We start from the raw sequence: 15,250 nt of genomic DNA on the forward strand, positions 1-15,250 counted from the left end.
ATGCTCAGACATGCTGGTGTGCAATTTGGGTGTTTTTTTGTTCAGTTTTAAATATTCAGCTTGTTGTTGTTTCAGAGGGAGAGATCTGAGGACGTCTCTCACTTCACCATGTTTTCACCATTAATTTTGATAGCCTTACTGGGTAGAATAGCCTTAGTTGTAGGTTCTTGCTTTTCACTACTTTGAATATATTAAGCTAATCCATTCTGGCCTGCAAAGTGTCTGTTGAGAAATCAGCTGACAGTTTTATAGGAGTACCCTTGTAAGTAGCTAGCTTCTTTTCTCTTGCACTTTTATAATTCTCCTTTTGTTTTTAACTTTTGTCATTTTAATTATGATGTGCCTTGGTGTTGGCCTGTTTGGGTTCGTTTTGAGACTCTCTGTGCTTCCTGGACTTGTATGTCCTTTTTTTTTTTTTTTTTGCCAGGTTAGAGTTTTCGGTCATTATTTCTTCAAATAGTTTCTCTAATTCTTACTCTTTCTCTTCTCCTGGTATCCCTATGATGCAAATGTTGTTACCCTTGATATTATTCCAGAGGTCCCTTAAAGTATCCTCATTTAAATTTTTTTTTTTCTTTTTGCTGTTCTGATTAGGCATTTTCTGCTACCTTGTATTCAGACAAGATCAGACGTGTTCAGGGTGGTATGACCATAGACAACTACCTTGTATTCAAATTGCTGATTTGATCCTCTGCTTCATTTAATATACTGTTGATTTCTTCTTGTATATTCTTCATTTCAGTTATAGTATTCTTCATATCTGACTGGTTCTTTCTAATGGTTTTTATGTCCTTTTTATGCTTATTATCTCTTTGTTGAAGTTCTCACTAAGTTCATTGAGCATCCTTATAACTATCGTTTTGAACTCTATATCTGGTATGTTGTTTGGTCCATTTCATTTAGTTCTATTTCTGGAGTTTTCTCCTGTTCTTTCATTTGAGATATGTTATTTGTTTCCTCATTTTGGCTGTCTCTCTGTGTTTGTGTCTATGTATTATGTAGATTTGCTTCATCTCTCAGTTTTGACCAAGTGGTCTTATATAGTAGGTGCCCTGGGTGGCCCAGTGCCACGGTCTCCCTAATCACCTGCGCTGGGTGCTCCAGGAGTATCCCTTGTGTGTGTTGTGTGTGCCTTCTTGTTGTCATTGAGACTCAATTGTGGTTAGCATGTCAGTTGGTGGGACTGACTCTCAAGCTTACTGAATTTGAGTATTGGCCACACCTACACTATGTGAGCTGCTGTGTGGGGGCTGACCCCAGGAAGTGGGATTCACTCCAGTGGGTTCATGTGCCTACTGATAACACCCTTTGTAGGGCAAATCAGGTAGTGCTCTGTTGTGGTTTGAAGCTAGCCTCTAAGAGTATTGGTTCTGGTGCCCCTTGAGAGCGGTTCCGGTTCAGTCCAAGGTTAGCCACTGCTGGTGACTGGCCTGGGGCTACCTGGTAACAGCTACAAGGTTATCCATGCTTGGTCACTGCTTGTGTTGGACCTGGAATTGTGTAGAAGAGGCCATGTTGCTAACTGGGGCCAGCAGTCACCAGTACCAGGCCTGGGGCAGTTCAGCAAAAGGCCTGGGGCACTCTGAGGTCTGACATCACTCTAGCTGCCTGTAAGGCTCAGCCACTGAAAGAGTTAGGTGAGGTGGGTGCCCCAGGGAATTATCAGGGTGGGCGAATGGCATTCATCAGGTTAATGCTGATTCAGGTTTTGCACCAGTGCTGAGCCTGGGGCCACTCACAAAAAATTGCAGAACACATCGAGGCCAGTACCACCTACCTTGGGCCCCAGACCTCTGAGAGTTGTCAGAGAAAAACTTTAGCATGGGCCAAGGCTGATTGCCTGCCGCCAAAAGTGCCTCTGGCACCACTTGAGCTGAGGCTTGCTGGTTGCTACTGAAAGAGACTCTTACCATGCATGGTGTGGGGCTGGTTGCCTAACCATTAAAAGTGCCTCCAGCAGTGGGTGCATTGGATGGGATGGAGTCCCAGGGAGTTACCATGGTGGGGCAAAGTGGTTAATCAGGTTAAGGCAGATTTAAGCTTGGCACCAGTGCTGAGCCTAGAGTGACTGCAAATGCCCAGAGTGTTCTGAGGCCAGTCATACTTCTGCCCCCTGCCTCAAGTCTGCAGACCCCTGAGTTGTCCAAGAAAGACTGTAGCACAGGCTGGGGCTGGTTGCCCACCACCAAAAGTGCCTCTGGAGGCTCACAAGCCAAAGCCAGTTTCTTGCTGCTGAAATAGTCTCCTGCAGTGGGCAGGTCAAGGCTGTTGTCCAACTGCCAAAAGTGCCTCTGTTGGTGCACAAGTTGGGTAGGGTGGGGTCTCAGGGAGTCTTCAGGGTAGAGCGGGTGATCCTCACCATGCCAGTGCAGATTCAGTTTTGGCCTTGTGCGGGGAGGGTTCAACACAGGAAAGAGCATCCACCTATAGACTGCACAGGAGGAGAACTCAATACAGGGATAATGGCAGCTGTCTCTCCAACCCTCGTCCTGAAGCCACATGACTCGTTCTTTCCCTGTAGATCTCTGGAGCTTCCCAAATCGCTGTATCCCTGTCAGAGCCCAGAGGGAGTGCTTGTGAGCTAGTGAGTCTGTGGGCGGGTCCTTTAAAAGGATGTCTGGGTTTCCAGCAGCCTTCTGTCTTATCCTGTTGGACAGAATCTCTATATATTTTCACAGCCAGATTTTGTGGGATTCCTTTTCCAGGCACTGAAACCCTGAGTCGGAGAGTCCATGTGTGGGCCTGGGGCCCCTCATTCTTCTGTGAGGACTACTGCAGCTGAGATATCTATGCTCAACTACCACTCATGGGTGTGGGGCCAGCCTGTTTTACCTCTCTGCCCCTCCTGCCAGTCTTGATGTGACCTCTTCTTTATATCCTTAGTTATAGGAGTTCTGTTCAGCTAGTCTTCAGATGGTTCTTCAGGTTGATAGTTCTATAATTTAGTTGTAATTTTAATGTAGTCATGGGAGAAGGCAAGCACAGCATTTATCTACTCAGCCATCTTGCCCAGAACCTTGTGCTCTTTGATTATCACTTCATTCACTTATTCATCCACTTATTTATAAACATGTATTGAGCACATATTATGTGGCAGGAACTGTGCTGAGTGCTGAAGGTGAATCAGTGAACATGTTATATGATTTTATGATTTTTAAAATATTTTAACAGCTTTATCAAGGTATGACTTACATATAAAATTCACCCACTTTAAATATACAACTCAACAATTTTCAGTAAATTTATAGAGTTCTGCAACCATTACCACAATCCAATGATAGAACATTTACATCACCCAAGAAATATCTCTTGTGCCCATTTTCCATCACTCTCCATTCCCATTGATTTCTGTCCCTGGGCAACCATGATTCTAATTTCTGTCTCCATAGATTTACCTTTTTTGAATATTTTATGTAGATGGAATCATATTATATGTGACATTTTGCATCTGGTTTCTTTCACTTGGCATGTTTCCCATGTTTCCCGTGTTTATCCATTTTGTGTCATGTGTCAGTCTTTCATTATTTTTTTACGGCCAAAAAATTTCCATTCTATGGCTATGCCACAGAAAATGTGTACATTTTCCTGTTTTCAACTTCTTTGTATCATGTGATGGTTACACATTCCCTTATCTAGAGCTCAGAGGACAATTTTTCAGAGGGCTACTGGTCCACTTTCCAGTTTCTAGCTATCATTCTCCTATGACAATATTGGTTTATTCAGGTGGCAGCTTTACCTACTCATTATTTGTTTCCTCGTACTCAGAACTGATGGAGTACACTAAAACCTATGGTTTCCACACAGTAAAAAGCTAGAGATTTTTTTTCTCTCTTTGCCCTTGGTTGGAAGCACAAAAATGTGAGCATTAATCTTCAACCTACTTATTGTACAATTTTTCTCTGGAAATTGTGTTCTCTGAATGAATGTAAGAAGATAAGCAGGCAAAAGAGACGTGGGATATTTCTCTGGTTGCCTCAGGAATCTGGGTCTATGTAGTAAAGAAATAGTTGTAGAATTTTCCAAGTTCCTACCAAATTTGGGCCCTGGATCACGGGGAAGGAAGCGGAAGAAATATGGCATGTATCTTTACTTTTTTTTTTTTTTAGTATGACTTCATTTCACAAGATGTCTGAGCATGCTTTAATTTAATAAATTAAATTAAGTGAATGGATAATTTGGTAGAAGCAACCACCAGCATTCTTCTGTTCCCTTCTGCTATTTTCATGGTAGGGGTAGTAAACATTTTTATCACCAGAGAACTTTTTTTCTCTTTTGAGTTCCATATTTTGAAATATTTTTCTCCTATCAAACTACAGTTTTAATTTCTTCCAAAAATTGGTTCATCGATATCATGTATTATGTCAACCAGAGCTTCTTATAAGTATGAAATTGTCAGAATTATTCAAGGAATTCATAAAATTCAAAACCAAAGAAGGCAGACTGTTTGCTCATTGCAGTCTTTGTAGAAAATGTACAATTTCCATTAGGCTTTTTGAAACATCGACACTGTATCAGGACAGGACACACTGTTTTTAATTTTGTGAAGTCCTAGCAGTCTTAGACTCATGGTAGGAAACTGCTGCATCTTCAAGGATCTGAAGTAGCAGAATTCAGACAAAGTCTGGGTTGGCCAGCATAAATAGACAGCAAGCTCCCACAGCGCTGGTGTATACTTAAGAGACCAGTCTCCCCACTTTAAGCTTTAAAATAGATTAATACAATACAGGGCATAACAGTCTGACAGATTAAGGCAGATTATCAGCTAATTGCAGAGAGTAACATCATAACTTTGTTTTCAGTTCAGCGTTTATCTTTAAAAAATACATATATGTTATTAAATATATGTGTATCTATGAGTGTGTACACATATGTAAGTACACACACACTCGCACACAGTCTCTGAATTAGTTTCAATAAAACCTGCATCCGTGCAGAGGTACTCATGGAGTGCCTTCAATAAAAAAGTCACTGTGTGTTACATGATAACATTGAACAGACTCCAGACAGCCTCTTATCTTAGATATACAACAACGTAGCATAACTCAAGCCTAAAGGAGAAGTTAAAACATTAGGTAACAGTAGCAACAGTAGCATGTTAGTGGAGTAATAACTCTCCTGGAGGATAACCTAGGATGGGTTTTATTGAATTCAGTTTATTTAGCTGGGATAAACCCAGATAGGCATCTCATTTACAAGAAGGTGCTAGCAAGAGGGCAGGTTATTACAAGCACATTTAGAAGATAAGCAATAGAAAATTGCATAAAATCAGACATCAGGAAAGAAGCAGAAGTGGTTCCTGCTTCAACTAACTTCTTGCCTTGGACAGGTCTGTATTTACTACAACTGAAAATAATAATTGCCAATTCAGAGATCTGCAGGGATGAACGGCACTTTGGCTCTTAAGAACCTGCTAAATTACCCTTATTGACAAGCTTGCTTTATGGCTACTTGAAGTCCTTTTTTCTTTTTCTTTTTTTCAATTTAAGTGTATTTTCTTTGTTTCTCTGATCTTTGGAAGATGAAAATAATTATTTGAAGTTTCTTCATAATAATTCTTTTAAAAACATGATGATAGTTGTCATCTCTTAGTTTCCCCAGTTCTCTATACAAATTAACCAACTGTAAAATTGAAATGATGCTATTTTTCTACCTTTTCCATTTTCAAGGGTTGTTGTTTCCTCCTTGTTAAATTTGAATATGACAGATGTTTACTTGGTTATTTCTATATGTGAACCTTTGTCCCTAGGCACTGCTGCTGACATAGGTAAATGCATAGATTCTCTCTTAAAAGGTTATTTTGCATGGGCCTTTATTTGCAAGTTGGTTTTCTAGAGAAAACACATCTATTTGTCTGATAGCTAACTTCTTTGGATGCTTCATCTTTTCTCTTGTCCCATTTAGGCTTCTCTTCCTTTCCTAAAGATCATGTTTTCAAATCAGAAAATATTCATTAAATGTCTACTCTGTGAAAGCTGCAGTGCATGGCACTGAGGATGATAGAAAACAAATACAAAAAGGTCCTCTCTTCTGAGATTTCACAGTCTAGGCAGAGAGACATACATATACACAAATAACTCCAATATGTGGGGTGGACCATGTGAAATGCTTTAGTTAAGAAAAAAAGTGTTATTAGTTGGATTAGGTACTGACCTATCAAGGGAGTTTAAGGGGGCAGTCATAAATTTTTATTTTTTTTAAATCTACTTTCTTTAAAATCTTATATAAAATCAAATTGGTGGTTGCTTCTACCAAATCATTTATTTACCTAAAAAAAATAACTTTATTGTGGTATAATTTACGTACCATAAAATTCACCCATTTAAAATATAGAATTCAATGATTTCTAGTAAATTTACCCAACTGTGCAATCATCACGATCATCTAATTTTAAAACATTCTTATTCTTCCAATAAGAGCCCTCATTCCCATTTATAGTTGATCCCCATTCCCAGTCCCAGCACCCCTCAAACACTATTTTACTTTCTGTTTCTATAGATTTACTTTTGCAAGACACTTTCTATAAATGGAATTGTGTAATATGTGGTTTTTTGTGTCATCTTCTCTCAGTATAATATTTTTTGAAGTCCATCCATATTGTAGTGTGTATTAGTATTTTATTCCTTTTGAGATTGCCAAATAGCATTCAATTGTATGAGTATAGCAGATTTTTTTATCTATCCACCAGTCATCCATTCACTTTTCAATCCTCAATTAATTTTCTTTCTCCCTCCTTTCTTTCTCTCTCCCAATAAAGAGTACTATACAAGATTATACTATCTCAAATATATTCCAGAATCTTAGTCCATGTCCAATTGTTATTTTTCTAGGAAAATCTGATTAAAGTCTTTAAACATTAACACTCCAGATTGTCTCTATATAGATGAGGAGGTCATGTGGCCTGGGTAGAAAGCTCTCACTCATTCTTCATTTTTAATTTAAAGATTGAAAAAAGAGTCCGATTCTAGTAGTATATTTATGTTTTAAACAGAGGAATACACTCTGAGTTCTGGGAAAAGGACATAAATTAACCTTTGGAAGTCATCAGAACATATTACCCACACAAATGCTGCTGCTGAGTTAGTTACCTTTCAATGACTGCTGTGCCCATTATCAGCCATATTGGAGTTTTGTGGTATGTGGTATGCACTCAAGATTTTAAAGTGTTAGAGACATTTCCTTCTTTTAGTGTAAAGCAGGGTGACCCAACGTCTCTCAAAGGTAAATACGAACCCTCTCTCTCGTTTGAAAGAGTTATTGAGCTATGTTTACAGTAGGTCCCCTTTGTCTGCAGTACACATACTTTACATTTTCTTAAAGGTAATGGGCTACCTGCCAATGACATTTCACAGTTCTCAAGCTGCACGGTTTCTTCAGGAATATAATTCCTCATCTGCTTTGCCCTTTCCCTTTGAGTTTTACGTTTCATCCTTGCTCTGTGTGATGCACCAGTCAACACAGATTCAGGCAACTCCTCATTTCTCCTTCCTTTGATGGCCTTGAAGCTCTTCATCTGGCCAGTCCATCACGCCCAGAGGAATGTGGCAGGACGTGCCCCTGCAGTAGTGCTGCAAAATCCGGTTTACTGCCCTATCGTTTTGTAATTGTCTCCCTCCTTCTTCTCATGTCCTTTTCCCACCTAAAATAATAACGGTAACAATAATAATATAATAATCATAAAAAGAAAGAAAACCAAGGATAGGAATGGCTTAAAATGAACTAAATTGGTCATTGTTATTACAGAAGAACTTTATATAGAATACAAGCAATAATCTGCTTATATACACGCCATTCTCTTACACAATAACTTCTCTGTCATCACTCTTTTCCTGTGCTTGGCAAAAGCAGTGAGTTCTACCTTCTCATTCCCATCCTATTTATGCACTCACGAAAAAAAAAAGCCAACAGAGCTTCCTTTTGTTTTGTTTTTGTTTTGTTTGCTGGTTTATATCTGGGTCCCAGCATGGGGCAAGCAGCTGGAGGGCACTTTTGCTGGTCACCTCTGTAGAGGGAGCTCTCGTGTTTTATATGTAGAGCTTGTGGCTTTCTCACAGTGAGAGTGGAGTCTGTAAGAAGCAAAACGGCTTTCTTTCGAGGCATCAAAACGGTAACGGAGACCCTATCGAAGTTTAGGGAGATGTTGTGGCAGATTGGCAGGCATCCCTTTATTGAAAATGTATTAGATAAAAAAAGCAGCTACTAGAACCCTACAGTCAATATGCCATTTCCTAAGTACTGAGTTAAACTTCCTTATGGGCACCCTGAAGATATTGAATAAGCTGTATATGTTCTATATGCATCACTTCTCTTATTTCCATGGAGAAGTACACCTTTCTGTATTTTCCTATACCTTCTTCAGAAGTGCATCATAAATTCCCAAGTCAAGGCTTTATTTAGAATTAGCTTTATTAGAAATGATTTTGGAAAAAATATTTACAAATACAAATAAAAATGAACAATTTACCTGGATGTTTTGAATTTGCAAAATGACTGATACTTTGCAATGGAAACCTTTCTTATGCAAATTTGAAGTTGCAGATGAACTCCACATAGGATTCCTGACTTAAGAAGAAAACAAAGAACTGGAGCATTTTACAGTACACTAATGGCCATTTTAATATTTCTCATCTGTTCTTAATTTGAGATAGACGTAATCTCTTCTGGGCTAAGACTTGCTACTTTTAGTATTATTTTTAGTTGTTAATAAAATCTTCTCAATGCTTTGGCTCCCAACTAGAGCTAAGAAACATTTAGCAATAGCTAAAGAGTCAGCTGAATAATGAAGGAGTCAGATCAATTCAATTTAATCTTTTATTTTTTTTTTTAATGTCCCTGTTGCAGGCAAGGCACTGACTTGAGGATCACGGAGGTTAAGAAGGAGGAGGAAGGAACAGATGCTTATCTCAAGAAGCTAGCAGCCTGGTTAGGAATCTAAGATAATTTGGCATTTCCATTCAAGATATTAAAAAGGTAAAAATAAAGTATTTCTATGGGTTTCAGTTTATGGTAACCTAGGAAACATAAAAGTAAAGGATGAGTTTTAAAATGTGTGCTTAGAAATGGAAATTTTTCTAAGATCAATGATCAGTCCTTTTTTTCTTTCTTTTTTTTTTTTTAATGTCAGTCTGGAGACAGCAAGCTTTCATCTTCTGTGCCTCATCCATATAGAGTGCTTGGGTTACTTTATTAGAATGAGCAACAGTTTATGGGAGCCAGACAGAAAGACTGTGATTTACTTCAATTCTCTCCCAAGGATCAGTGCAAAAATTCATGTGAACGTTTGACTGTTAAAAAACGTTTTAGACATATTTTTGTGGTTTGAATTTGTGTTCATCTATAAGATTGTTTTAGAGTTAAATGCTTTGATGAAAGGTCCATAGATCTTAAGAAAGAAAAGAACGATAAGCAAATTGATCTAATTCCTCATTTTCAAATACATAAGGTGTTTTTATTCCTCATTTCATGGACACTATCCAGAGGTTAAATATATCACCTAAAATTGCAAGCACAAGAAGGCTAGATTTCTGGCCTTCTGCCTCCCAGAGGAGACCTGTTCCACCTTAGAACATCTTGTAGATGAAAAAAAGTAAACCACAAACATGCTGTGAGTTGCTAGAAACTCTCTCTCTTTCTCTCTCCCTTTCTTTTTTTTTTTGCTTATAAATCTAAATGTCAATAAAATAATACTAGTTTTGGAGACCTTTTTTGCACTCTATTATCATTATTTATTTAAGATTTATACCACATCAATGTCCAAAAAAAAAATTTAAATATGTTGCAACTGTATACACATTACAAAATAAAATACCTCAAAAAACAGAGTAAAACATTTTTTTCTAAATCAGAGAAATAGTTAGTAGGTATATAAGTGGCAAACACTGATTAATCCAGAGGATGGAATTTAGTTTTGAGTTTCTTGACAGATGAAATAAAATTATAAGCATGTGGAGCTGTGTTATTCTCATTACCTTACCTCCTAGCTTTAAATTGAGTTCTCAAATTTAACAGAACACAGAAAAGGAGAAAAGTATTTTTAATAGATTTTGTGGATATCTTCAGATTTCGACTTGTATAAAGCATGAGAGTAAAAATAAATGTGTAAGAACCATTACTCTCCAATATGTTTGTGCACATGTTTTTTAAAAACTGATGGTAGAGAGCATTTTTTCTCAACCTGCAGCGTGTAGTAAGAAAGTTTCTCTTTTGTGAGAGGGCTGGTCCTAAGTCTTTCCCTAATTATTTTTAGACTACCAACTTTTTTTTTTTTCCTCAAAAGAACATCAGTGCTGGCAGTTTTCCAGCCACAAAATTATGAGAGATGGGGCTAATCCTATTTGAATCACGATGAGGAATCAATCAAAATATATAATGATTATGAAGATTCTTTGAACACTATGAGTGCTATAGAAGTTAAAGTGTTTTTTAATATACCGACTCTTGGCTCCTTTATTTATTTAAAGGGTTACACAGCCTTTATTTAATATCTCCATATTGTGATCTCTCAGCCACCTGAGATTAAATAAACCCTGCAACAGAGCTGAATCTCCAGTCTCCCTCTGCCTCTCCCCACTTAGGTGCTGTTCTGGAACTAGGCCCAGTGGTGATGTGCAGGAATTCAGCCCTTTGTGTTTGTTTTTGGTTTTTAACCTGACAGCCTTGGTCACTGATTGGCTTCCTTTTTCTAGATGAATGTCTTCTATTCCTTTACAATAGAGTGACAAAAATTAGACAAAAATGTCAAAATGAGCAACCCAGAAAAGTTGCTATGGTTCCTGAATCAGTTTAAAAAAAAAAAAAATCCTTCTAATCACTCAGAGCTCTGAACATAATTGACTGGTTCTCAGAAGTACAATAAAAGGAAACCAGAAGTATTTTAGTCCCTGGTTGTTTATGAATCAACCCGATTTTCTTTTTCAGACTTTTAAGGTCACAGAATCAAATCGTGTGGAGCCTCAAAAGGGAGATTCCCTTCCCATTAGTCTTCCTGCCCACCCTTTCTCCCTAGGACTCTGTTAGAACTAGGGTTTCACTAGATTTAAGCACAACATTGTTCAGAATTTCCAGGGGTTCCCAGTCAGAGCAAGTCACAATGAAAGCTGCCATGGAAATTACTGGAAGGGAAGAAAAGTGGCAATAAAATCAATCTCTGGATACCTTTAGTGTACAGCAATGCTATTTCCCCCCTAGTACACAGGTTTGGGAATTCTGTTGGTCTCAGTGGGAACCCAAGGAAGAGCAGCCTACACTCATCTCTCCAAGTAAGCCAGGATATTTCACATCTGGAATAAAGCCAATAAGGCATGGTACCATGGGGCATGGGATTGGATTTATGTAGGAAGTGGATTTTTACGGCTGAGTCTTAGACACACGCAGGAAGGTGAAAGAAAACATAATGACATTTATTATTTTCTAGAGCTCTAAAGGACCTCAGTGTCCTCACTATAATGTGACCGTTAGAGAACACAGCAAAAATGTTGGCATATTGCTTGGCACTGAGAGGTGCATGGATAACGTAAAATTTCTTTCTTGTTTCTTTTCCTTTTTATTTTTACTATATAATATTATCAAATAGTATAATTTTGATTTTACTTTGCAGATTAGTCAGTGATATATCTGTTATTGTTTCTTAACATAAACAATTTCATACTGCTTTTATATATATATATATATATATATATATATATATATATATATATATATATATATTAGGGCTTAACGAATAGCAAAGAAATATTTGCTTGATATATAATTCCAGAAACTTCCCATCAATGCTTCTTACATCCAACTGGTACACCTAAGCTTAAGTTAAAAAGTAATATCCAAAATAAGAATAAAGATGTATCAATTGCCAACTACGTGCACAGCATGGTACTGTGTGCTATATATTAGATATTCCAGTTAGCCCTCAAAACAACCCTAAATGTATGAATATTTCCTGTCTCCATATAAAAAAGTAAGCTCAAAGAGCTCTTACCCATCTCACAGTTAGTAAGCTGCTGCTGAAGCGGAGCTTACTCTAACCCTAAAGTCTGAGTTCTTTGCACCTCACCATAATGCCAAGGTGGTACTGGAAGTCCAGAAAGCTAAAACAGAAGAGCTTCTCACTGCCTTACACAACTGGGTCTCCTCAAGAGTGTCTGAAGAAGGAGACCAATTCCACCAAATTAGACAGGTCTAGAATGTGAAGTGAAGGTAATCCTTTCCCCTCTACCCTCATCAACTGTATCTTGGATTTTTCCAGGGATTGAGGAGGCTTCCAGTAATAGAAATTAAAGTGAGCCCTTGCAAGTGGTTCTGATGTTTGCAGGAGTTTGTTTTTTTTTTTTGTTTTTTGTTTTGTTTTTTTGTTTGTTTGTTTTTTGAGAACAAAATGGGGAGGGCAGAGCAGGGAAGCAGAAGTCAGATTACAGGAGAGTGTCCTCAAATTTTTCTAAGAGAGGATTCAGCATAAGGAAAGGATTCAGCAAATGTCAGATATGGTGAATCTGATTCAGTAATAAGGTAGATTAAGCTGTGGTTGAAGAAAAGGTACAGTTCTAAGAATGGCCAGCTTGGTTTTTCTTGAACCTGTCCCTATCTTACCACTCTGGAGGGCTCTGCACATCCTGGAGTGGGAAGGGCTATCTGTGTAAAAGAAGGTATTGTTCCATGAGCCAGCTTTCCAGCATCTCTGAAGCCAGGTTGCCCTGCCATGCAGGCCTCTCACAGTGGGAACTTGCCGTGTAGGTGGAAGAGTACTCTTTTCATTTTGCTGCTAACCACCGAGTAGCCAAGTGCCAGGAAGATTGACACCAGTACTTAAAGAGTTGATCCTCAGTCAAGAGAGGCACAGGTCAACAGGAGTGTGCAGTGACCATGGACGTGTGGCATAGGGTAGCAAAGTCAAAAGTAAAGAGAGGCCTGGATCTCCATATCGGGCTGCAGGAGTGGTAGTCAAGATTCACTCTAGACTGATTCACAAGAATGTCTGAAACATCTCTAGGGACTTCGTGAAATTACTAGGGCTGATTGGAGAAAAAGATCTTGAAAAAGGATTGGGTTCCTTCTGTGCGAGTAGTGGCCATAAGTCCATGAGAGTTAGCCTTGAATATTACTATATCTGTCTAGACAGCAGAAACCTGGAATTACTCAAGGTATATGAGCAATGAAAATCTACAATATCAGGTCTGGCATATAGTGAATATGTCTTGTGGGCTCACATCACCTTAGCCAGATAAGCTGGGCAAAAATCTCCAATGGCCATGCACACCTCCCAGTGCCAACAATGCAGATCCCTTCTGACCCTGGTTTGACTATTTCTCAAATGGAGGACAACAGAGAGATGCTCAAGTTGGCTGTCATGTTGTGTGGCGTCTGTGCATAGTTGCCACTTAAATGTACTGTGAAATCAGGCTTGATAATTGTACATAGAGTAGCTCATCCTGACCATGCTCTCTTTAAATTTGACCAAATAGCCAGAGGCAAAGTCTTGGAGGTGAGTAGTATGGGTGTGTACCTACGAGTTCTGGTGTGAGGTTTAGTGAGAAGGAACACTAGTGTACGCACGGTGGGACATACAGTTCCTAAGGTAAGTATGAAGGTGTGAATCAGCCTTGATGGCAGCCCTGCGAGATGTATAGTGAGCATAACTTTCCAGGCTTCCTCAGTTTTTCACCGGCCATGGCCTTGGCTTCTTGTCCTTCAAACTCTGCCTGCCAAGAGTAAAGTCCCAGCAAGTAGTGGGAAGGCCCAGGTCAGGTTACCAAACCTTTTATACACCCTCAGGACTCCAACTCCAGCAAAATGACATCTGGGCTCTTAACTTTTATTGGTACATGGACCCCCTTGGAAATCTGGTAAAATCTATGGATTATTTTTCAGAATAATGTTTTTAAATGCATAAAATAATGTGCTTAGCATTACAAAGGAAATACAGTCTGAAATAGTTGCAGGGACTTCAAAAAATAATTAGGGCTATGTGGAGATAAAGATCTTAAAGGGGGGTGGGTTCCTTCTATGTAAGTAGGGGCTTACAAAATCAAAATATAAAAGATATGTGCTTCCTTAATAATGCAATAAATAACAAGACTTAGCAGTGGGCCTAATAATTACCATAATTCTAAGTAGTGATTGTCATGAATTGTATTTTAAAATATCTGCTACAACTGCAATGTGATTTGAAAATCTTGTGGTTTTATTGGTGACAAAAATCACACATACTGTAATAGTGGTGTAGCATGCTGCCTACATTGATAATTGAAAGAAATGATAAATTTTAATTAAAGGTAATGAAAGTAAAGATGAAAATTTCCCCCATCCTATCTTAATGGACCCCCTAAATTCTGTGTATGGACCTCAGATTAAGACTTCCTGTCTTATATGTTTGTGGAAAATGCATTTAAGAAGTCACATGCCTGGTTCTAGGTACTTTTTCTTACCTTAACACCAGTACCACTGAGCTGCAGTGTCCCCAGTTATGTAATAATGATGAGGCAATACCTGGACCAATTGCAAGAGCCAGTCTGTGGGCATGCGAAATGAACTATCTCTAAAACCTTGGAGGATTAAGCAGGCCCAGACACCAGCGCCAGGCACAAACTCTGTGTCATTTATGGCAACAGTCCCCAACCTTTTTTAGTATCAGGGACTGGTGCTCCTATGAGAATCTAATGCCTGATGATCTCAAGTAGAACTGAAGCAGTGATGCTAGCACCGGGGTGGGGGTGGGGGCGGCTGCAAATACAGATAAAGCTTTGCTTGTGCCCACTGCTCACCTCCTGTTGTGAGGTCCAGTTCCTAACATGCCACTGACGTATTGGTCCACAGCCCAGAGGTTGAGAACCCCTGGTTTATGGGAAACAAAGGAAAGTTCTAGTAATTCTATAAGATGGGGCAATACTACAAACTACATAGCTGGACAAAGACTAGTTTGGGTCATTTCTATAAAGAATAGGAACAAGGGAAGGAAAGTTGGACCTTAATTTGAGCACAGAGTGGAATGTTGGAAAGTATGTTGGATTTGAACTTCACTCTTGGTTCTACCCTTGACAGCTAGGTAACTTCAGGCAAGTAAAAAAGTTCTCTATTTTTGATACCTGTTGGTAAAATGGGGCTAATACCTCATAAGGTATTTGTGATGGACTCATACAGTAATATATAGTTTTTATAGTTTACCTGCTGTCTAAACTATAAAGCCCTGTACGTATATTTGTTATTATTATCCAGTTACAAACTGCCTCATGTTTAGCTTTATTCAAAATAACTGGGCAGCAGT

At 38.7% G+C, this 15,250-nt stretch overlaps 1 long non-coding RNA gene across 1 annotated transcript in view; it reads left to right on the forward strand.

Moving 5' to 3' along the window:
* The window catches only part of LOC111739856, a 245,979-nt gene extending 236,396 nt beyond the window's left edge, over window positions 1-9,583 (forward strand). Inside the window, exons 3-4 of the long non-coding RNA XR_002780391.1 lie at window positions 8,839-8,967; window positions 9,122-9,583. This is a non-coding gene — a long non-coding RNA (uncharacterized LOC111739856). The remainder of the gene's footprint in view (window positions 1-8,838; window positions 8,968-9,121) is intronic.
* Window positions 9,584-15,250: the final 5,667 nt, after the last annotated feature.

The sequence above is a fragment of the Pteropus vampyrus genome, unplaced genomic scaffold, assembly GCF_000151845.1.
Source record: "Pteropus vampyrus isolate Shadow unplaced genomic scaffold, Pvam_2.0 Scaffold55, whole genome shotgun sequence".
NCBI classification, from domain to species: Eukaryota; Metazoa; Chordata; class Mammalia; order Chiroptera; family Pteropodidae; genus Pteropus; species Pteropus vampyrus.